Here is a 23,001-nt window from a genome sequence, read left to right on the forward strand (position 1 = left end):
CAAAATGAACTGAGACTAGTTAAGGGTGAAGTGACGATGTGTGTTGGAAGTGGTTCCAAGATTGATTTGATCATCATCGCACACTCCCTATACTTTCGGGATTAGTGTTGAAACCTAAATAAATGTTATTTGGTGTTTGCGTTGAGCATGAATATGATTTGATCATGTTTATTGCAATACGATTATTCATTTAAAGTCAGATATTAATTGTTGTTCTATTTACATGAATAAAACCCTCTATGGTCATACACCCAATGAAAATAGTTTGTTCGATCTCGATCGTAGTAATACACATATTCATAATATTGAAGCCAAAAGATGCAAAGTTAATAATGATAGTGCAACTTATTTGTGGCACTGCCATTTAGGTCATATCGGTATAAAGCGCATTAAGAAACTCCATGCTGATGGGCTTTTGGAATCACTTGATTATGAATCCCCTGGTGCTTGCGAACTGTGCCTCATGGGCAAGATGACTAAAACTCCATTCTCCGGAACAATGGAACGAGCTACTGACTTATTGGAAATAATACATACCGATGTATATGGTCCAATGAGTATTGAGGCTCGTGGTGGGTATCGTTATTTTCTTACATTCACAGATGACTTGAGCAGTTATGGTTATATCTACTTAATGAAGCATAAGTCTGAAACATTTGAAAAGTTCAAAGAATTTCATAGTGAAGTGGAAAATCATCGTAACAGGAAAATAAACTTTCTACGATCTGAATCTGGAGGTGAATATTTGAGTTACGAGTTTGGTCTTCATTTGAAACAATGTGGAATAGTTTCACAACTCACGCCACCTGGAACACCATAGCATAATGGTGTGTCCGAACGTCGTAACCGTACTTTATTGGATATGGTGCGATCTATGATGTCTCTTACCTATTTACCATTATCGTTTTGGGGTTATGCATTAGAGACAGCTGCATTCACGTTAAATAGGGCACCATCTAAATCCGTTGAGGCCACACCGTATGAATTGTGGTTTAGCAAGAAACCTAAGCTGTCGTTTCTTAAAGTATGGGGCTACGATGCTTATGTGAAAAAGCTTCAACCTGATAAGCTCGAACCCAAGTCAGAAAAATGTGTCTTCATAGGATACCCAAAGGAGACTGTTGGGTACACCTTCTATCACAGATCCGAAGGCAAGATATTCGTTGCTGAGAATGGGTCCTTTCTAGAGAAGGAGTTTCTCTCGAAAGAAGTGAGTGGGAGGAAAGTAGAACTTGATGAGGTAATTGTACCTTCTCTCGAATTGGAAAGTAGCTCATCACTGAAATCAATTCCAATGATGCCTACATGAATTAGTGAGGAAGTTAATGATGATGATCATGAAACTTCAGATCAAGTTACTACTGAACCTCGTAGGTCAACTAGAGTATGATCCGCACCAGAGTGGTACGGTAATCCTGTTTTGGAAGTCATTTTATAGACCATGATGAACCTACGAACTATGAGGAAGTGATGATGAACCCAGATTCCGCGAAATGGCTTGAGGCCACAAAATATGAGATGGGATCCATGTATGAGAACAAAGTATGGACTTTGATTGACTTTCCCGATGATCGGCAAGCCAGTAAGAATAAATGGATCTTCAAGAGGAAGACGGACGCTGATAGTAGTGTTACTATCTACAAAGCTCGAATTGTCACAAAAAGTTTTTGACAAGTTCAAGGTGTTCACTACGATAATATTTTCTCACTCGTAGTGATGCTTAAGTCTGTCCGAATCATGTTAGCAATTGCCACATTTGATGAAATCTGGCAAATGGATGTCAAAACTGCATTCCTTAATGGGTTTCTTAAAGAAGAGTTGTATATGATACAACAAGAAGGTTTTGTCAGTCCTAAAGGTGCTAACAAAGTGTGCAAGCATCTCGGAGTTCGAATATACGCTTTGATGAGTTGATCAAAGCATATAGATTTATACAGACTTGCGGTGAAGCCTGTATTTACAAGAATGTGAGTGGGAGCACTACATTTTTCTGATAAGTATATGTGAAAGACATATTGTTGATCGGAAATGATGTAGAATTTTCTGGAAAGCATAAAGGAGTGTTTCAAAGGAGTTTTTCAAAGAAAGACCTCGGTAAAGCTGCTTACATATTGAGCATCAAGATCTATAAGAGACAGATCAAAACGCTTGAAAAGTTTTTTCAATGAGTACATACCTTGACAAGATTTTGATGTAGTTCAAAATGGAACAATCAAAGAAGGAGTTCTTGCCTGTATTGCAAGGTGTGAAGTTGAGTAAGAGTCAAAGCCCGACCATGACAAAAGATGGAGAGATAATGAAAGTCATTCCCTATGCCTCAGCCATAGGTTCTATAAAGTATGCCATGCTATGTACCAAACCTATTGTATACCCTACCCCGAGTTTGGCAAGGGAGTACAATAGTGATCTAGGAGTAGATCACTGGACAGCGGTCAAAATTATCCTTAGAGAACTAAGGAAATATTTCTCGGTTATGGAGGTAATAAAGAGTTTGTCGTAAAGAGTTACGTCGATGCAAGCTTTGACACCGATCTAGATGACTCTGAGTCTCGATCTAGATACATATTGAAAATGGGAGCAATTAGCTAGAGTAGCTCCATGCAAAGCAGTGTAGACATAGAAATTTGCAAAATACATACGGATCTGAATGTTGCGGTCCCGTAGACTACAATTTATCTCACAAGCAAAACATGATCACACCTTAGTGCTCTTGGGTGTTAATCACATAGCGATGTGAACTAGATTATTGACTCTAGTAAACCCTTTGAGTGTTGGTCACATGGTGATGTGAACTATGGGTGTTAATCACATGGTGATGTGAACTATTGGTGTTAAATCACATGGCGATGTGAACTAGATTATTAACTCTAGTGCAAGTGGGAGACTGAAGGAAATGTGCCCTAGAGGCAATAATAAAGTTATTATTTATTTCCTTATTTCATGATAAATGTTTATTATTCATGCTAGAATGTATTAACCGGAAACTTAGTACATGTGTGAATACATAGACAAAACATAAGTGCCCCTAGTATGCCTCTACTTGACTAGCTCGTTTATCAAAGATGGTTATGTTTCCTAACCATAGACATGTGTTGTCCTTTGATGAACGGGGTCACATCATTAGGAGAATGATGTGATGGAAAAGACCCATCTGTTTGCTTAGCATTATGATTGTTAAGTTTTATTGCTATTGCTTTCTTCATGACTTATACATGTTCCTCTAATTATGAGATTATGCAACTCCTGAATACCGAAGGAACACCTTGTGTGCTATCAAATGTAACTGGGTGATTATAAAGATGCTCTACAGGTGTCTCCGAGGTGTTTGTTGGGTTGGCATAGATCGAGATTTGGATTTGTCACTCTGTGTATCGGAGAGGTATCTCTGGGCCCTCTCGGTAATGCACATCACTATAAGCCTTGCAAGCAATGTGACTAATGAGTTAGTTGCGGGATGATGCATTACGGAACGAGTAAAGAGACTTGTCGGTAACGAGATTGAACTAGGTATGAGGATACCGACGATCGAATCTCGGGCAAGTAACATACCGATGAAAAGGGAACAACGTATGTTGTTATGCGGTTTGACCGATAAAGATCTTCATAGAATATGTAGGAGCCAATATGAGCATCCAGGTTCCGTTGTTGGTTATTGACCGGAGATGTGTCTCGGTCATGTCTACATAGTTCTCGAACCCGTAGGGTCCGCACGCTTAACGTTCGATGACGATTTGTATTATGAGTTATGTGATTTGATGACCGAATTTTGTTCGGAGTCCCGGATGAGATGAAGGACATGATGAGGAGTCTCGAAATGGTCAAGAGGTAAAGATTCATATATTGGAAGGCTATATTCGGAGACCGGAAGTGTTCCGGGTGATACCGGGTCACCGGAAGGGGTTCCGGGCAACCCCCGGCAAAGATATGGGCTTAATGGGCCAAGTAAGGGAACACACCAGCCCACAAGGGGCTGGGGCGCCCCCTATAGGGCCAGCCACGTGGGGAGAAAGGGAAAGGAGAGGAGGAAAAGGAAAGTATGAAGTAGGACTCCTACTTCCTTCTCCTCCCCCTCCTTCCTTTCCCCCTTGTCCAAATATGGTAGGAAGGGAGGCCGAATTGGACTAGGGGCCCAAGTAGGATTCCTCCTACTTGGGCGCGCCCTAGGCTGCCTCCCTCCCTCTCCCTCCTTTATATACATGGGGAGGGCACCCCTAGAACACACATCAATTGTTGCTAGCCGTATGCGGCGCCCCCCTCCACAGTTAACACCTTGGTCATATCGTCGTAGTGCTTAGGCGAAGCCCTGCGCCGGTAACTTCATCATCACCGTCACCACGCCGTCGTGCTGACGAAACTCTCCTTCGGCCTCAGCTGGATCAAGAGTACAAGGGACGTCATCGAGCTGAACATGTGCTGAACACGGAGGTGCCGTACGTTCGGTGCTAGGATCGGTCGGATCGTGAAGACCGCGTTGATAAAACACTTCCGCTTTCGGTCTACGAGGGTACTGTGACGCCCCCGATTCAATCGTACACTAACCATACACGCAAACATGTACGATCAAGATCAGGGACTCACGGGAAGATATCACAACACAACTCTAAAAATAAAATAAGTCATACAAGCATCATAATACAAGCCAGGGGACTCGAGGGCTCGAATACAAGTGCTCGATCATAGACGAGTCAACGGAAGCAACAATATCTGAGTACAGACATAAGTTAAACAAGTTGCCATAAGATAGCTCGCACAAACTGGGATACAGATCGAAAGAGGCGCAGGCCTCCTGCCTGGGATCCTCCTAAACTACTCCTGGTCGTCGTGAGCGGCCTGCACGTAGTAGTAGGCATCTCCAGTGTAGGAGGAGTCGTCGTCGACGTTGGCGTCTAGCTCCTGGGCTCCAGCATCTGGTTGCGACAACCAGGAAGAAATGGAAAGGGGGGAAAGGGGGAGAAAAGCAACCGCGAGTACTCATCCAAAGTACTCGCAAGCAAGGATCTACACTACTTATGCATGGGTATCTGTGTAAGGGGGCAATATCGATGGACTGAACTGCAGAATGCCAGAATAAGAGGGGGATAGCTAATCCTGTCGGAGACTACGCTTCTAGCAGCCTCCATCTTGCAGCATGTAGAAGAGAGTAGATGGTAAGTTCACCAAGTAGCATCGCATAGCATAATCCTACCCGGCGATCCTCCCCTCGTCGCCCTGTGTGAGAGCGATCACCGGGTTATATCTGGCACTTGGAAGGGTGTGTTTTATTAAGTATCCAGTTCTAGTAGTCATAAGGTCAAGGTACAACTCCGGGTCATCCTGTTCACGAAGATCACGGCTATTCGAATAGATAAACTTCCCTGCAGGGGTGCACCACATTACCCAACACGCTCGATCCCATTTGGCCGGACACACTTTCCTGAGTCATGCCCGGCCTCGGAATATCAACACATCGCAGCCCTACCTAGGCACAACAGAGAGGTCAGCACGCCGGCCAAAATCCTATGGCGCAGGGGTCTGGGCCCATCGCCCATTGCACACCTGCGCGTTGCGAGGGCGGCCGAAAGCAGACCTAGCCTCCCTAATACAAGAGCAGGCGTTCCAGTCCGATGCGGCGCGTGCCGCTCAGTTGCTGACATCACAAAGGCTTCGGCTGATACCACGACGTCGAGTGCCCATAACTGTTCCCGCGTAGTTGGTTAGTGCGTATAGGCAGTGGCCAGACTCAGATCAAATACCAAGATCTCGTTAAGCGTGTTAATTAAAGTATCCGCGAACGCCGACCAGGGCCAGGCCCACCTCTCTCCTAGGTGGTCTCAACCTGCCCTGTCGCTCCGCCACAAAGTAACAGTCGAGGGCCGTCGGGAACCCAGGCCCACCTCTACCGGGATGGAGCCACCTGCCCCTTCAGCCCCCATCTTCGAACAGTATCATAAGTAATGTAACAGTATAAAGTATATAGCATATGCCCGTGATCACCTCCCGAAGTGATCACGGCCAAGTAGTATAGCATGGCAGACGGACAAGAGTGTAGGGCCACTGATGGAATACTAGCATCATATACTAAGCATTTAGGATTGCAGGCAAGGGTAACAACTGTAGCAACAATAACAGGCTATGCAGCAGAATAGGATTAAGTGAAAGCAGTAACATGCTACACTACTCTAATGCAAGCAGTAGAGAGAAGGAATAGGCGATATCTGGTGATCAAGGCGGGGGCTTGCCTGGAAGCTCAGCCGAGAAGGGGTCGTCAACACCGTAGTCGTACTGGGTAGCAGCGGCGTCGGTCTCGGTGTCTAACGAGAGAAGAGGGGGGAGAAACAATAAATATAATGCAAACATAAGCAGGACGGTGCATGACATGACAATGAGCGGTGCTAGATGTGCCCCAACGCGGTAGTAGGTGATACCGGCAAAGGGGGAAAACATCCGGGAAAGTATTCCCGGTGTTTCGCGTTTTTTGGATAGATGAACCGGAGGGGGAAAGTTGTGAGTTTGCTATGCTAGGGATGTGTGGCGGACGAACGGGTTGCGTATCCGGATTCGTCTCGTCGTTCTGAGCAACTTTCATGTACAAAGTTTTTCCATCCGAGCTACGGTTTATTTACTATTAATTTTTAAAGTTTTAAAATATTCTAGAATCATTATTAATTCGAATTTAAATAGCTAAATGCTAGGTGCACCCAGCTCTGCGTACACAGAAGTGTACCAGAGGCTGATAGGTGGGCCAGGGGGTCCCAGTTGACCAGTCAACGTTTGCCTGGTCAACAGGGGGTGGGGGCCCCCTGTCATTGACTGTTACATTAACTAACTAGTTAATTTAGTCTAACTAGGTTATTAGGGTAATAGATTTTAATTAATTTAATTAATTAATTAATATTTTCATTTATTTATTTTAAATTCTTTTTTGTATATCCTCTTTTTTTAAACGTTCTAAGGGTGGGGCCCCTGTGTCACAGGCAAGGGGGGTCCTAGCGGGCATGGGCGCGCAGGCTAACGGGCATGGGGGTGCCAGGGCAGAGCCCCGTGAGCACGCGAGCGTCGGTGCGGTGACCCAGGGGCGCCGCGGCTGATGAGGCCGGGCGGGCGACGGCAGCAGCTCAGGCGAGCCGGCGCAAGAGGCGAGGCCCGTAGCAGGGGGGCCACGGGAGGCCGGAGTAGACGCGGCAGCGGCGGTGGGTCGAACGCGCACAGTGCGGGGAGGCGCTGTCCGAAGAGGACATGAATAGCGGCAGGGGCCCGGCTGGCGCAGGGTGCGGCGATAGCGGGCATGCGAGGCCAGGGCGCGATGGACGTGCGGCAAGGGAGCCCAGGGGTGCGGCCGACGCAGGATTGGTTGCGGCCAGGGGAGAACGGGGGTTTGCGTGGCGGCAGGGCTAGCAGGACGCGACGGGAGCGCTCGCGGCGTGCGCGGTCAGGGTGTGGCCTGGCCGGAGTGAGTACGACAGGGGCGCAGCAGAGCAGAGAAGGGGGAGAGGAAGTCAAGGCTCACCGAGCCCTGTAGTTGAGCGAGGTGGGCTCGGGGAGGAGTCGAGGTCGGTCGCCGGCGACGTAGCTGCGGCGAGGTAGCATCGGGCGGCGGCCGGTGTCGAGCGGCGACGGGGTCGGGGCGCGGCGTTGGGGCGGCCTTGGTCGATCCGGCCATGGAGCTAGACGGCAGGGATGAGGAGGCAACGGCAACGACGGTGGGGCGTGGCGACGTGGTTCCGGCGGCGGCGGCTGGTCGATGCCCCAGATCCAATCGGGGGCAGAGGAGGGGACAGGTGGATCGAGGGAGTGGGGGAAGTGGGGCGACCGGTGGGTTAGGGTTTCGGTAGTGGGGGGGTTAAAGGAGTGGAGATGGGCCAGTCTGGCATGTGGTTGGGCCGAGTTGGGCCAGAATTGCCCAGCGAGTGGGGGGTCCCCCCCCTGATTTACCTTTTCTCTTTATTTATTTTCCTCTTTTCTGTTTTAATTCATTTTAAAATATTTAGGCCTTCTGTAAAAGCATGGTTCCTTCATCATAAATACCTAGGCATTAATTGGCACACTACGAACATTTTAGTTTTAATATTTGAAACCTTTTGATGTTTGCCGGATTTTGAATTTCAATCAGTTTCGAACTAACGCGAGATTAGCAACAGTAATTGAAGTGACGTGGCATCATTAGCAGAGGCTTGCTGTAGCTTAATTATCCGGGCATCACTGGTACGTGGACACACTCTCCCCTCTCGTTGCAATGCATCTCCTAGATAGATCTTGCGTGATAGTAGGAATTTTTTTGAAATTGCTGCGTTCCCCAACAGTGTTACTATCTACAAAGGTCGACTTGTCACGAAAGGTTTTCGACAAGTTCAAGGTGTTGACTACGATGATATTTTCTCACTCGTAGCGATGCTTAAGTTTGTCCGAATCATGTTAGCAATTGCCGCATTTTATGAAATCTGGCAAATGGATAACAAAATTGCATTCCTTAATGGATTTATTAAAGAAGAGTTGTATATGATGCAACCAGAAGGTTTTTTCAACCCTAAAGGTGCTAACAAAATATGCAAGCTCCAGCGATCCATCTATGGGCTGGTGCAAGCATCTCGGAGTTGGAATATACGCTTTGATGAGTTGATCAAAACATATAGTTTTATACAGACTTGCGGTGAAGCCTGTATTTACAAGAAAGTGAGTGGGAGCACTACCGCCTTTCTGATGAGTATATGTGAATGACATATTGTTGATCGGAAATGATGTAGAATTTTCTGGAATGCATAAATGAGTATTTGAAAGGAGTTTTTTCGAAGAAAGACCTTAGTGAAGCTGCTTACATATTGGGCATCAAGATCTATAGAGATAGATCAAGACGCTTGATAAGATTTTTCAATAAGTACATACCTTGACAAGATTTTGAAGTAGATCAAAATGGAACAGTCAAAGAAGGAGTTCTTGCCTATATTGCAAGGTGTAAAGTTGAGTAAGACTCAAAACCCGACCACGGCAGAAAATAGAAAAAAAAGAATGAAAAGCATTCCCTATGCCTCAGCCATAGGTTCTATAAAGTATGCTATGATGTATACCAGACCTATTGTGTACCTTGCCATGAGTTTGGCAAGGGAGTACGATAGTGATCCAGGAGTGGATCACTGGACAGCGATCAAAGTTATCCTTATTACCTAAGAGGACTAAGGAAATATTTCTCGGTTATGGAGGTGATAAAGAGTTCATCGTAAAGAGTTACGTCGATGCAAGCTTTTACACGGATCCGGATGACTCCGAGTCACAATCTTGATACATATTAAAAGTGGGAACAATTAGCTAGAGTAGCTCCATGCAGAGCATTGTAGACATAGAAAATCTGCAAAATACATAAGGCTCTGAATGTGACAGACCTGTTGACTAAACTTCTCTCACAAATAAAACATGATCACACCTTAGTACTCTTTGGGTGTTAATCACATAGCGATGTGAACAAGATTATTGACTCTAGTAAACCCTTTTGGTGTTAGTCACATGCCGATGTGAACTAATCACATAAAGATGTGAACAAGATTATTGACTCCAGTGCAAGTGGGAGACTGAAGGAAATATGCCCTAGAGGCAATAATAAAGTTGTTATTCATATTTCCTTATATCATGATAAATGTTTATTATTCATGCTAGAATTGTATTAACTGGAAACTTAGTACATGTGTGAATACATAGACAAAACAGAGTGTCCCTAGTATGCATCTACTTGACTAGCTCGTTGATCAAAGATGGCTATGTTTCCTGACCATAGACATGTGTTGTCATTTGATGAACGGGATCACATCATTAGAGGATGACGTGATGGACAAGACCCATCCGTTAGCTTAGCATAATGATCATTTAGTTTTATTGCTATTGCTTTCTTCATGACTTATACATGTTCCTCTGACTATGAGATTATGCAACTCCCGAATACCGGAGGAACAACTTGTGTGCTATCAAACATCACAACGTAACTGGGTGATTATAAAGATGCTCTACAGGTGTCTCCAAAGGTGTTTGTTGAGTTGGCACACATCAAGATTAGGATTTGTCACTCCGTGTATCGGAGAGGTATCTCTGGGCCCTCTCGGTAATGCACATCACTATAAGCCTTGCAAGCAATGTGACTAATGAGTTAGTTGCTGGATGATGCATTACGGAACGAGTAAAGAGACTTGCCTGGTAACAAGATTGAACTAAGTATGATGATACCGACGATCGAATCTCGGGCAAGTAACATACCGATGACAAAGGGAATAACGTATGTTGTTATGCGGTTTGACCGATAAAGATCTTCGCAGAATATGTAGGAGCCAATATGAGCATCCAGGTTCCGCTATTGGTTATTGACCGGGAATGTGTCTTGGTCATGTTTACATAGTTCTCGAACCCGTAGGGTCCGTAGGCTTAACGTTCGATGACGATTTGTATTATGAGTTTTTTGTTTTGATGACCGAAGTTTGTTCGGAGTCCCGGATGAGATCATAGACATGACGAGGAGTCTCGAAATGGTCGAGAGGTAAAGATTCATATATTGTAAGGTTATATACGGACATCGGAATGGTTCCGATAAGGTTCGGGGATTTATCGGAGTAGCGGGAGGCTATCGGAACCTCCGGGGAAGTTAATGGGCCTTATTGGGCTTTAGTGCATAGAGGGAAGAAGGGCCACAAGGTGGCGCGTGCCTCCCCCCTGCCCAAACCGAATTGGACAAGGGGTGGGGGCGCGGCCCCCCACTTTTCCTTCTCCCTCTCCCTTCTTTCCCCTTTCCCCTCTCCGTAAGATGGAAGGAGGGGGCCGAATCCTACTAGGTTTGGAGTCCTAGTAGGACTCCCTCCATGGTGCGCCCCCGTTGGTCGGCCTCCTCCTCCCCCCTCCTTTATATACGTGGGTAGGGGGCACCCCAAAGGACAACAGACAATCTCTTAGCCGTGTGCGGTGCCCCCCTCCACAGTTTAACACCTCGGTCATATCGTCGTAGTGCTTAGGCGAAGCCCTGCGCCGGTAACTTCGTCATCACTGTCGCCACGCCGTCGTGCTGACGGAACTCTCCCTCGACCCTCTACTGGATCAAGATCTCGAGGGACGTCATCGTGTTGAACGTGCGCTGAACACGGAGGTGTCGTACGTTCGGTACTTGGATCGGTTGGATCGTGAAGACGTTCGACTACATCAACCGTGTTACTAAACGCTTCCGCTTTCAGTCTACGAGGGTACGTGGACACACTCTTCCCTCTCATTGCTATGCATCTTCTAGATAGATCTTGCATGATCGTAGGAAATTTTTTGAATTGCTACGCTCCCCAACAGTCATGGATGTGATGCATATATTCATGATCATTGCCTTGGATATCTTCATAACTTTGCGCTTTTCTATCAATTGCTCCACATTAATTTGTTTACCCATCGTATGCGTTCTTTCAAGAGAGAAGCCTCTAGTGAAAACTATGGCCCTCGGGTCTATTTTTATCATATTATTTTCAGATCTATAAAATAAAAAACACAAAAATATCTTGCTACAATTTATTTACCTTTTATACCTATCTTTTATACCTATCTCTATCAGATCTCATCCTTGCCAGTAACAGTGAAGGGATTGACAACCCCTTTTTCCTGTTGTGTGCAAGTATTTGTTTGTTTGTGTAGGTGCAACCATTGGGGACTTGTGTGTTCCTCCTACTGGATTGATACCTTGGTTCGTAACTAAGGAAAATACTTATCTCTACTTTGCTGCATCACCATTTCCTCTTCAAGGGAAAATCCAACGCAAGCTCAAGAAGTAGCACCAGCTGATAGTAGCGTCAAAGTAATTTGTGTGACATGTTCAGTGCACCACTAACACTACTGGAAAAAGTCTTATAAGTGGGCTCAAATTAGTGGTGGGTAAAAATGTCGTTGGACAATAGCGGCGGGCAAGAAAAGCTAGCCGCCACTCATAAATTTGTACAAATTTAGCCATGGCATAAAAGAAGCAGTGACAGGCAACAAACTTTAGCCCGCCACTAGTTTGTCATCTACTAGTGGCGGGCGAAAAGTTTGGCTGCCGCAGCAATATTTTTACTAGCCCACATCAAATGTTTCAAAATTTAGCAGTGGTGGGCGCCCAAGGAAGCCTGCCACAGATATAGTAAGTAAGAAATATGGTTGAAAGAAATAATATTTACTAAACATAGAATAATTGAAATGATGTTGAAAAATTGAGTTGTCTTTGGGTGGGGGTGGTTCCCATTTGAAACTTTGATACTTCGTTCAAGAGCGTTCAGTTTGTACACAAAGTGCATCAAGTTTTTGCCGTAATGCTCTCAAATTTTTACAACACCCTACAAGGGTCCTGTGAAGACACCATGCCCTACAAGGGTCCTATGAAGACACCCTTTCTGGACTCTTTTGCACATTATATTGAAAGGAAATGCGTTATGCCCTTTTTAGGGGCCGAGAAATCAAGTAATGCTTCAAAAAATAGCAAACCAACTCAAAAAGTTCTAAATTTTGAGAATTGGACTCCCAATGGTGTGTCTTAAACATATTAAAACTTTGAAGTTGAAATGATGTGGAAAATTTAGATTTGTATGAAAGACGATGATTTCTGTTCGAAACCTAATACTTCACCAGAGAGTGTTTAGTTTGTACATGAAATGCATCTAATTTTTGTGAAAACACTCTCAAATTTTTACCACACCCTTCATGTGTCCTATGAAGATACCGTATGCCAAGTTTCACCCCTTTCCGAGCTCGTTTGCACATTATGTCAAACGAAAATGTGTTTAGTCCTTTTTAGTGGCCAAAAAATCAGTTAATGCTTCAAAAATAGCAAACAACTCATAAAGTTCTAGAATTTGAGGATGGGACTTCCAATGTGAGCATTAAATATAGTAAAAGAATTAAGTCAAAATGAGGTAGAAAAATTGAGTTGTCTGTGGAAGGCGGTGGTTTTCATTTGAAACGCTGATACTTCGTAGGAGAGTGTTCAACTTGTACACGAAGTGCATCAAGTTTTTGTCGTATCGCTCTCAAATACTTACCACACACCCTACAGGGGTCCTATAAAACACTGATACGTCTCCAAAGTATCTATAATTTTTGATTGTTCCATGCTATTATATTATCAATCTTGGATGTTTTATATACATTTACAAGCAATTATATAACATTTTTTGTGACTAACCTATTAACTTAGTGCCCAGTGTCAGTTGCTATTTTTTGCTTGTTTTTTATTTCTCAGAATATCAGTACCAAAAGAAGTCCAAATGCCACGAAACTTTTTGGAGATTTTTTTCGGGACATAAGAGACCCTGGAAGCTTCATGAGGGGACAAGAAGATGGAGCAATGGCCCACGAGGCACTAGGGCGCGCCTAGGGGGTAGGGCACGCCCTGGTGGCTCATGGGGCCCACGTGGCTCCGTTTGACCTAACTCCGCCTGTATAAATTCTCTAAATCGGGAAACCAACAGAGGAGTCCACAAAATACTTTTTCCGCTGCCGCAAGTCTCTGTTCTCGTGGGATCCCATTTGGAGGCCTTTTCCGGCACTCTACCGGGGGGAGTCAATCACGGAGGGGCTCTAGATCAACCTTGCTGCCCTTCTGATGATGTGTGAGTAGTTCACCACGGACCTACGAGTCCATAGTCCATAGTTAGTAGCTAGATGGCTTCTTCTCTCTATTTGATCTTCAATACAATGTTATCCTCGATGTTCTTGGAGTCCTATCCGATGTCATGACTTTTTGCGGTGTGTTTGTTGGGATCCGATGAATTGTGAGTTTATGATCAGATTATCCATGAATATTATTTGAGTTTTTTCCAATGTTGACGATATCGTTTATCGTTATCGTCTCAGTAAGCTAGGGATTAGAGATTTATCGGAAAATGGCTGATTAGTCGATTTTATCGGCCGACTATTAATTGGATATTTTTGCAAATCTCAGGTTCCCAACACTAAAATATGTTATATTCAACACCAAAATAATATTGGATAGAAGTGTTACCTTGATTCCTAGCCTTTGAATCCTCGTATAATGACAAATAAATAGGACAACAATACATATTTCGTAACAAGGTCCACAAAACATAAATAAACATAGTTTTTGCAAACATAGTGCTATGAATAGGTCTGATTTATCGGCAGATTCCCGATAAATCGCTTGTCAGAGCGATAAATCGGTCCAAAAGATAAACGGTAAAGATAAGGCATAATCTTATCGGTCATCCCCCGATTAGCAATAAATCAGAAGATTAAAAGCTGAATCGGAAGATTTTTTGAACAGTGGTTTTCTCTGAACTCTTTTATGCTTGATTGGTATAGCTTCGTATTTCTCTCTAATCTATTGATTTGGTTTGGCCAAGTAGATTGATTTATATTGCTATGGGAGAGGTGCTTTGTAATGGTTTGATTTTGTGGTGCTCAATCCCAGTGACAGAGAGGGGCATGACATGTATGTATCGTTGCTGTTAAGGATAAAAAGTTGGGGTTTATTCATGCGTGAGTTTACTTTGTCTACATCATGTCATCTTGTTTAAGGCGTTACTCCGTTCTTTATGAACTTAATACTCTAGATGCATGCTGGATAGCAGTCGATGTGTGGAGTAATAGTACTAGATGCAGAATCGTTTATGTCTAATTGTCTCAGACTTGATGACTATATACATGATCATTGCCTTGGATATCGTCATGATTATTTGTTTTTCTATCAATTGTCCAATAGTATTTTGTTTACCCATCGTATGCTATTTTGAAGAGAGAAGCCTCTAGTGAAAACTATGGCCCTCGGGTCTACTTCCGTCACATATTAAAAATCCTAAAAATACCTTGCTACAATTTTACTTTATTTATTTTATTTTCTATTTTTGTTTGATCTATCTATCTATCACCATACAGTTTAATCTTGCAATTAACCGCCAAGGGATTGACAACCCCTTGTTCGCGTTGGGTGCAAGGATTTGTTATTTTGTGTGCAGGTACTGCTAATGAGTTATTGCGTGATTCTCCTACTGGATCGATAACCTTGGCTTCATAACTAAGGGAAATACTTATCTCTACTATATTGCATCATCCCCTCCTCTTCGGGGAAAAACCCAACACAACTCACAAGTAGCAAACGTTGTGCCAAGTTTCATCCATTTGTGAGATCATTTGTATGTTATGTTGAACGAAAATGCGCTCTGCCATTTTTAGTGCCTAAAAAAAGAGTTGATGCTTCAAAAATAGCAAACCAACTCAAAAAGTTTTAAATTTAAGCATGAGACTTCCAATGGTCTGTATCCCTGCCGCCGTCGCCTCCTCCATCGCACTACCCCTGTGCCCATCCCTATCGCCTCCTTCACCGTGTTGTCATGGAAGTGCGCCTCCAGCACCGTCGTGCATGCCCACGCCGCCTCCTCCACCGCGCCGTTGTCATGCCCGTGAGCCTATTCTCTCTAGTGAGAAGAGCACCCTCTCCCTCTCTCTATTCACTTCGGTAATCAATAGCAAGCTATCAACTAGGGTTCCGCACCACCATACCAATTTGTGATACTCTACTAGTTTAATTTGTGGATGGTTTGATTTGACATGTTTAGATGGTCTTGTGGATTATAAGACTATCTAGATGAGCATGTTCTAGGCATGCACTAGCTTTGCCTTCAAAATGTATAAAATTCCTTAATTGACCCTTTTGAATAAATAGCGCAGGTATGGTACATTGTACATTGCTTACTCACATTCTCTGTTCTAGGAATACACTTAATGAGCTAAGTTCATTAAACAATAGACACAAATAAAAGTTGACTAAAATGAGTGCCTGTGTTGCTCGCGATGGATTCACGATTTTTCTTTTCAAATTTGCAGGTATCAGGACGAGTGCCAATGTTTTGGTGTGTAGGATCGAAAGTATGTCTAGAGGGGGGTGATTAGACTACTTGACCAAATAAAAATCTAGCCTTTTCCCAATTTTCAGTTTTGGCAGATTTTAGCAACTTAGCACAAGTCAAGCAATCAACCTACACATGCAATTCTAAGAGTATAGCAGCGGAATGTAAAACAATTGCACATGAAGGTAAAGGGAGGAGTTTGGAGGGAGCAAACGCAATGTAGGCACGGAGATTTTTTATCCGTGGTTCCGATAGGTGGTGTTATCGTACATCCACGTTGATGGAGACTTCAACCCACGAAGGGTAACGGTTGCCCGAGTCCACGGAGGGCTCCACCCACGAAGGGTCCACGAAGAAGCAACCTTGTCTATCCCACCATGGTCGTTGCCCACGAAGGACTTGCCTCACTAGGGTAGATCTTCACAAAGTAGGCGATCTCCTTGCCCTTACAAACTCCTTGGTTCAACTCCACAATCTTGACGGAGGCTCCCAAGTGACACCTAACCAATCTAGCAGACACCACTCCCCAAAATGGAATAGATGGTGTGTTGATGATGAACTCCTTGCTCTTGTGCTTCAAATAATAGTCTCCCCAACACTCAACTCTCTCTCACAGGATTTGGATTTGGTGGAAACATGATTTGAGTGGAAAGCAACTTGGGGAAGGCTAGAGATCAAGATTTATGTGGTTGGAATGGATGATCTTGACCTCAACACAAGTGTAGGTGGTTCTCTCTCAGAAAATGTATGTTGGAGGTGTAGGCATGTTCTGATGGCTTTCTCCACGAATGAAGAGTGGGTGGAGGGGTATGTATAGCCTCCACACAAAATCTAACCGTTACACACAAATCACCAAACTCGGTGGGACCGAATCAGAAAACTCGGTCAGACCAATTTAGTTCCAAATGTGAACGTTAGGATTTTTGGTGGGACCAACATGTCAACTCGGTGGGACCGATTTCGTTAGGGTTAGGGCATAACGTAATCTCGGTGAGACCGATTACACAAACTCGGTGAGACCGATTTTGGTAATAAGCTAACCAGAGAGTTGGTCAGGCAAACTCGGTGGGACCGATTCGCTCATCTCGGTTAGACCGAAACGTTACTAAGGAGAAAGTAGTTGAGGGTTTTTGGAGCATATCACTAAGCATTTTGAGCAAGAACCTCATTAAGCAACACCTCACCCCTTTTTAATAGTATTGGCTTTTCCTATGGACTCAATGTGATCTTGGATCACTAAAAGTAAAATGTAGAGTCTTGTGCTTTGAGCTTGAGCCAATCCTTTTGTCCTTAGCATTTTGAGGGATCCACTTTCTAATCCATGCCATGCCAATCATTGAGCTTTCCTAAAATATTTATCTTGAACTAGCATTAGCTCAATGAGCTATATGTTGTTAGGAATTACCAAAACCATCCAGGGATAGTTGCACTTTCAATCTCCCCCTTTTTAGTAATTGATGACAACATATAGATCAAAGCTTCGACAAATGATAATAAGATTGAAAAACATCGTCGCTTTGAGAAGTATGTGATAAGCAAGAACTCCCCCTAAATTTGTGCATTATTTAGAATTTGCTTTAGAATGCAAATGCACAATCGATTAGGATCATGGGTTACTCTTCCATGTCACATACATCTTGGTGGAGCGCTCAAAATGATATAATTTAAAAGCATGCACTCATCACCAAGCAAGTGAATGATCATATATGAGATATGAAAGATAATATCATCCAACAAGCATTAAGGTAGCATATGATCAAACACATGATCAACCAAGTATCTCACATAAGGACATAATGTAGCAAGCAAACACACAATAAAGTTCAACCAAAATAGCAAGAGAGATAAAAAGCAACACTCTCTCTCGAAGCCTATATCTATACATTTTTCTCCCCCTTTGGCAACAAGTTACCAAAAAGTTCGAAAATGCATAGTGCTAAACGTCTCTCAGGCTTGGTCTTCGGGAGGTGGTGTAGAGAGAACTCCAAGGATGAAGGCATCAGTTGAAGTAGCTGGAGCTGGTGGAGTGGCTGCGGGAGGTGGCACTGGTGATGTAGCTGCTGGTGCTGATGTGGTAGCTCTAGAATCTCTCACCGGCACTGCAGCAGACCTCTGTCCTCTAGGCACTCGCTCAAATGCATCAGTAGTTGCCTTGCCTCTCTTCTCTTCTGCTTCCTCGTGAAGCTGCTCAACTGCTGTTTGAATCTCAGTTACCTTTAGATCAAGATCATAAAATTTCTGCTCAATGATCTTCTCCAAGCTCTCCTGGTTTTGAGTCAGGGTGGCCAAGCCCTTCTCAATCCTCAGTGTAGATTGGATCAGATATGCAAGTTGATCTTGCTTGCTCTTCAGGAAAACTTGAGATGCCTCTTCAACACTTGGCATCTTGGCAGCTTTCTCAGCCTTTGCCTTCTCTCTTCTCATGTGCTTGCACAGATGTGGGGTATTCCTCATTCATCACAACAGTATTATCTTCAAAATCAGGATGCAGAGGAAGGTGCTCCTTGTCCAACAAGTATGTACCTGTGCCCATCTTAGAATTGATGAGCTCCTGAATGTGTGGAGCATACCCACAGCTTCTCTTCTGACCGGCAGCTGTCCTCTTGATTGTCTCTACAATCAAACTCATGACTTTGAACTTCTGAGGCACATCAAACAAATGTAGCAAATTGATAGCATGTCCTCTTATCATCTTGTGATCTCCATACTTGGGTAGTAATGTGTGCCTAAGGATCCAGTTGATGGTAGGCAGACCAGACAACAAGAAGTGTACAGATCCAAGCTTGTGAGTTTCCAAGGCCTTATCTGAGATCTCCTTGTACATGTGTGCCATGGAGTTGTGGTCTTTCTTCTTTTTGGCATAAACATCCAAGTCATCCTCATGCTCTTCAGGGGCATTTATCAGCTTGGCCCATTCATTAACTGTAGATTGGTACCTAGTACCCTCTGACATCCATACGATCTTCCCATCTGGGTAAAAGTGAGCAGTGGAGTAAAACTGCATGATCAGCTCATCATTCCATTTAGTGAGCTTCTGTCCAACAAATTTGTCAACTCCACATGCCTTGAAGCTTTCAAAAAAGTGATCTCCATTTTCCTTGATGTATTCCCAATCTACCCATCTCATGTCACATACAATGGGCTTCTTGTCAAGCAAAATAGTTTCATAGAAGTCTTGTTGTTCCTTTGTGTGGAACCTATAATCAACTGTTGTCCTCCTCCTCGGAGCATAAGGATCAGACTGCCTCCACAATCTCAGTCCTGCATCTTTCCTGATCCTCATATCTTCTGCAACAGGATGCGCATCATTATGGTCAGGGATGTTTGGCTTTAGCTTCCTTAGCACTTGGGCTTCAGCTTCCTCTTCTTCAGTCTCAGGCACTAGGGCCTTGTTCTTTTCCTCAGCGGGTATACTTCTAGTGTTCCTGTTGGAATTTGGCTTTTGAGCTGGAGCAGCAGCCTTGGGCTTTGATGGAGCAGCCCCTGTCCTAATGGCATCTCCCATAAGCTTCTGAGCTTTGGGTGCTGGTGCAGCATCCTCCTCTTCTTCTTCTCTATCAGATGGATCTTGCATCATGGAGGGCTTTCCAATGACTCTTGCCATGGTTTTCTTGACCTTCTCTTTCCTTTTCTTCCCTTCTTCAACTTCTTCAGCAGCTGATTTTGGAGCTTCAACAGTTGATGCTCTAGCTTTTGACATGGGAATTCTCCTTGCTGGTGCTTTCTTATTCAGACCTGGCTTACTTGCAGCAGCTGTGCCATACTCCTTTTTCAGCACCTTCTTCTTGGATCTTACTTCCTCCTTGGTGGCAACATAATCCTCATCCTCAGATTCTGAAGTTCTCTTCTTCCTAGATCTGGTTGCTGCCTTTGGCAAGTTACTTGGTGTGCTCCTGCTGCCATCATCTGAAGTGCTAGAGGGATCTGATCTCTCACTCATCTGCACCTGTTCCTCTGACCTGTTCTGACTGTCACTTTGATCAGACATCTCTGCAAACTTACTGACAGCAGACCATGTGAATAGATGTAGATGAGGTAGAGTAGATGAGCATCACAAAGTACAGAGGTTTTGCAAAACAAATTGAGTCAAAAAGCTTAGTTTTAGTTCTCTACAGAAGTGATCTCGGAGCTACCGAATTGACAAACTTGGTGATACCGAAGCAACACTTGGAACCTAAACTAGTGAACTCGGTTGGGCCGAGTCACAATTCGGTGGCACCAAGATTGCTAGGGTTTCACAAAGAATCAAACTCGCTCACACCGATTTGCAGTTTTCGTCAGACCGAAAGTGCAAGTGCAATGGCCTAGGCCAAATCGGTGAGACCGATTTCTACAATTCGGTCGGTCCGAGATGAGTTCGGCGGAGACCTAACCCTAAAATTTTCGAATCAATCTAGACCTAAGGAAGTTTTAGCTGGATAGATTAATCACATTCGTGGCAAGAAACATGGCATTGTCCTTGTGCTAGGAATCGGAGTGAAAAAGACAGCACAAGGGGTCGAACACTTACCCTAGAGCGGCGAGTGTTCGCTACGGCGGCAACGGAGGGGCAAAATTCCGTTAACGGTGATGGAAACCAGCGGCGGGAGGTCACTAGCGGCGAGAAGACGATCCGGAGACCCGAGGCGGCAAAGCAGGATACGCACGGGCTGAGAGGTTTTGAAGGAATTTCCAAAATCTCACCCGTGGGTATATATATCCCGACCCTGTCGGTGTGACCGAGTGGAACAACTCGGTGGCACCGAGATGCAGAATCGCAAGCGGTTACTGCAACTCGATGTGACCGAAAAGTTCAAATCGGTTGCACCGAGATTGAAAACCTAGATCAACTTAGTGATCTCGGTGTGACCAAATTGGATGACTCGGTCATACCGAAATGCACAAAGAGGTTTTGGAAGTTTAAGTCTATGAAGAATCGGGGACTCCGAGTGCTCCTCACACAAGTGGTTCGAATCTGACTTGATCAAACTTTGTGATGTAGCATGAATAGAGTTTGAGACTAGAAAAGCATAGATAGCTAGAGGGAGTTCTTAGGCATTCTTGTCCATCCATTTGGAAAAAAGAAAAATCCAAACAATGAAAGCAACAAATGGATGTCCTCGAATGAGTAAAATATGCAATCAACATGCTCACACAATAAAATGACAAATGAAATATGTGGCAAAGCATGCACAAACACTCTAGCATCTATCAAGCAATTTGGCGATGACTAGGTCATCTATATATGAGTATATTGAGTTAGGAGTCAAATGAGAACATTTGATCATAGGTCATACTCATCGTTTAAGCACAAGTGGGGTTGCCACTTTTACATAAAGCATTGTTGTGTTCACATCATTAGAGTTGCTTTAGCTCAATTCATTAGAGTAAAGCTCCCCCTAGATGTGATATCCCCCCTAAGAGGGATGAACTAACCTTGGGTTTTGTCGATGATGACTTCATGTAGGTGTTGAAGATATGGATGCTCAATGTTGATGTAGATCATTCGGAGCAATCCGTTGGAGTGAGTTGCACTTTCAATACCTACACGGGTTAGTCACAAGGAACAAACAAGGATATCCATAGACATAGATTGATGTTCACACATGATGATGTCCATGAAAGCATTAGGTTACCTTGTCCCTTGTCTTACCAACAAGAGGGTTTGTGACTCCTTGAACTAGTGCAAGATATGGAAGTTGTTTGCACTTGTCCTTGCCAAAATGATATGAGTGAAGTTTGTTGGCGGAGTCACCCTCAAGAACTCTCTAGTTCTTCTTCTTCGGGATCCACACCATCTTGATGGGAATCCTTAGAGTTGTAGTCGTACTTGATGAAGTAGAACTTGATGTAGTCTTGGGAACCCACTTGACCAAGGCCTTGGGAGCTTCTTCAAATGCATCAATCTCCTCTTGAAGCTTATCCTTGCCTTTTTGCTTGTGGTCTTGTGGTGGAAGATCATCTTGAACTTGTGTTCCTTTGAAAGAAGTGGGATCATACTTCTCTTGTTGAGGAACAAACTTCGTCTTGGGGTATTGATCTTCTTCCCACTCAACTCCATTGGCATTGAACTTTCGTTCAAAACCAACACCTTGATTCTTCCGGTGTCTTCCTTGCTTGCATACAATTTCCTCAAATTGCTTACTTCCGACAAGACTCTTGTAAACACCTTTCTCTATAATTCCCTTCAATAAGCTATTTTCTTGCTCAAGTGTAACTTGGCTAAGAGAATCATTAGTGGAATCAAGAGAACTACTAGAAGCAACATTATTGGATTTAGCATGATTAATGTTACTACTAAAAGAAGAATATTTCTTACTCTTGTTGCTAGATTTAACTTGTGGCATGTAAGTAGATAAGAGTAAACACTTGGCAATGTAAGAAGAACTTTTCTTACGAAGATCATCATTGATTGCTTTTAAGAACTCATGCTCTTGCTCAAGGTTGAGCTTTTCAAAGCATAGCTTTTCATGAGTCTTTAAAAGTTCCCGATGATCTTCCAAGGTAGTTTCATGAGCTAACTTAAGAGTGTTTAGTTCTTTAGTTAGACGCTCAATCTCCTTCTTATCATCGTCATTCGTTTTATCTTGATTAGCATGATTAATAGCAAGTTCATCATAGTTTTCATAACTAGAGTTGTCAACAAGTAAATCATCATCTCCTAGCAAATCATCTTCATCACTATTGAAATCAACATACTCGAGGTGTGTTACCTTTGGACCTTTAGCCATGAAGCATCTTCCAATTCCTTCATTCGGTGAGTCAAATATGTCATAGGAGTTGGTTGACACAAGCGCTAGACCGGCAACACCTTCATCTTGAGTATATTCGGAGTCAGAGTGATAACTTATTTTGGAGTGATGGTCGGAGTCGGAGCCAGATACCCATTCACCAACATGAGCTTGATGTCTTCTTTTTGTGTAGCTCTTTGATGATTTGTCCTTCCTTTCCGAATCCTTGCTTCTCCGAGAGGATCTTCGTTCATAACGATCATCTCTACTCCTTCTCTCTCTTGGTGGTGATTCTTCTCTCCTACTTCTTCTTTTGGGAGAATCTTCTCTTCCTTTGTAGGGAGCCGTACACTCATTGGAATAGTGTCCGGGTCTTCCACAATTGTAGGAATTACGCTCATGACTAGAAGATCTTTTGTCATTGTAGGACCTTGACTTGGAACTTCTTTCCTTGCTTCTACTCTTGTAGAACT

This window comes from Triticum aestivum, chromosome 3D, assembly GCF_018294505.1.
Source record: "Triticum aestivum cultivar Chinese Spring chromosome 3D, IWGSC CS RefSeq v2.1, whole genome shotgun sequence".
In the NCBI taxonomy this organism is placed as follows: domain Eukaryota; kingdom Viridiplantae; phylum Streptophyta; class Magnoliopsida; order Poales; family Poaceae; genus Triticum; species Triticum aestivum.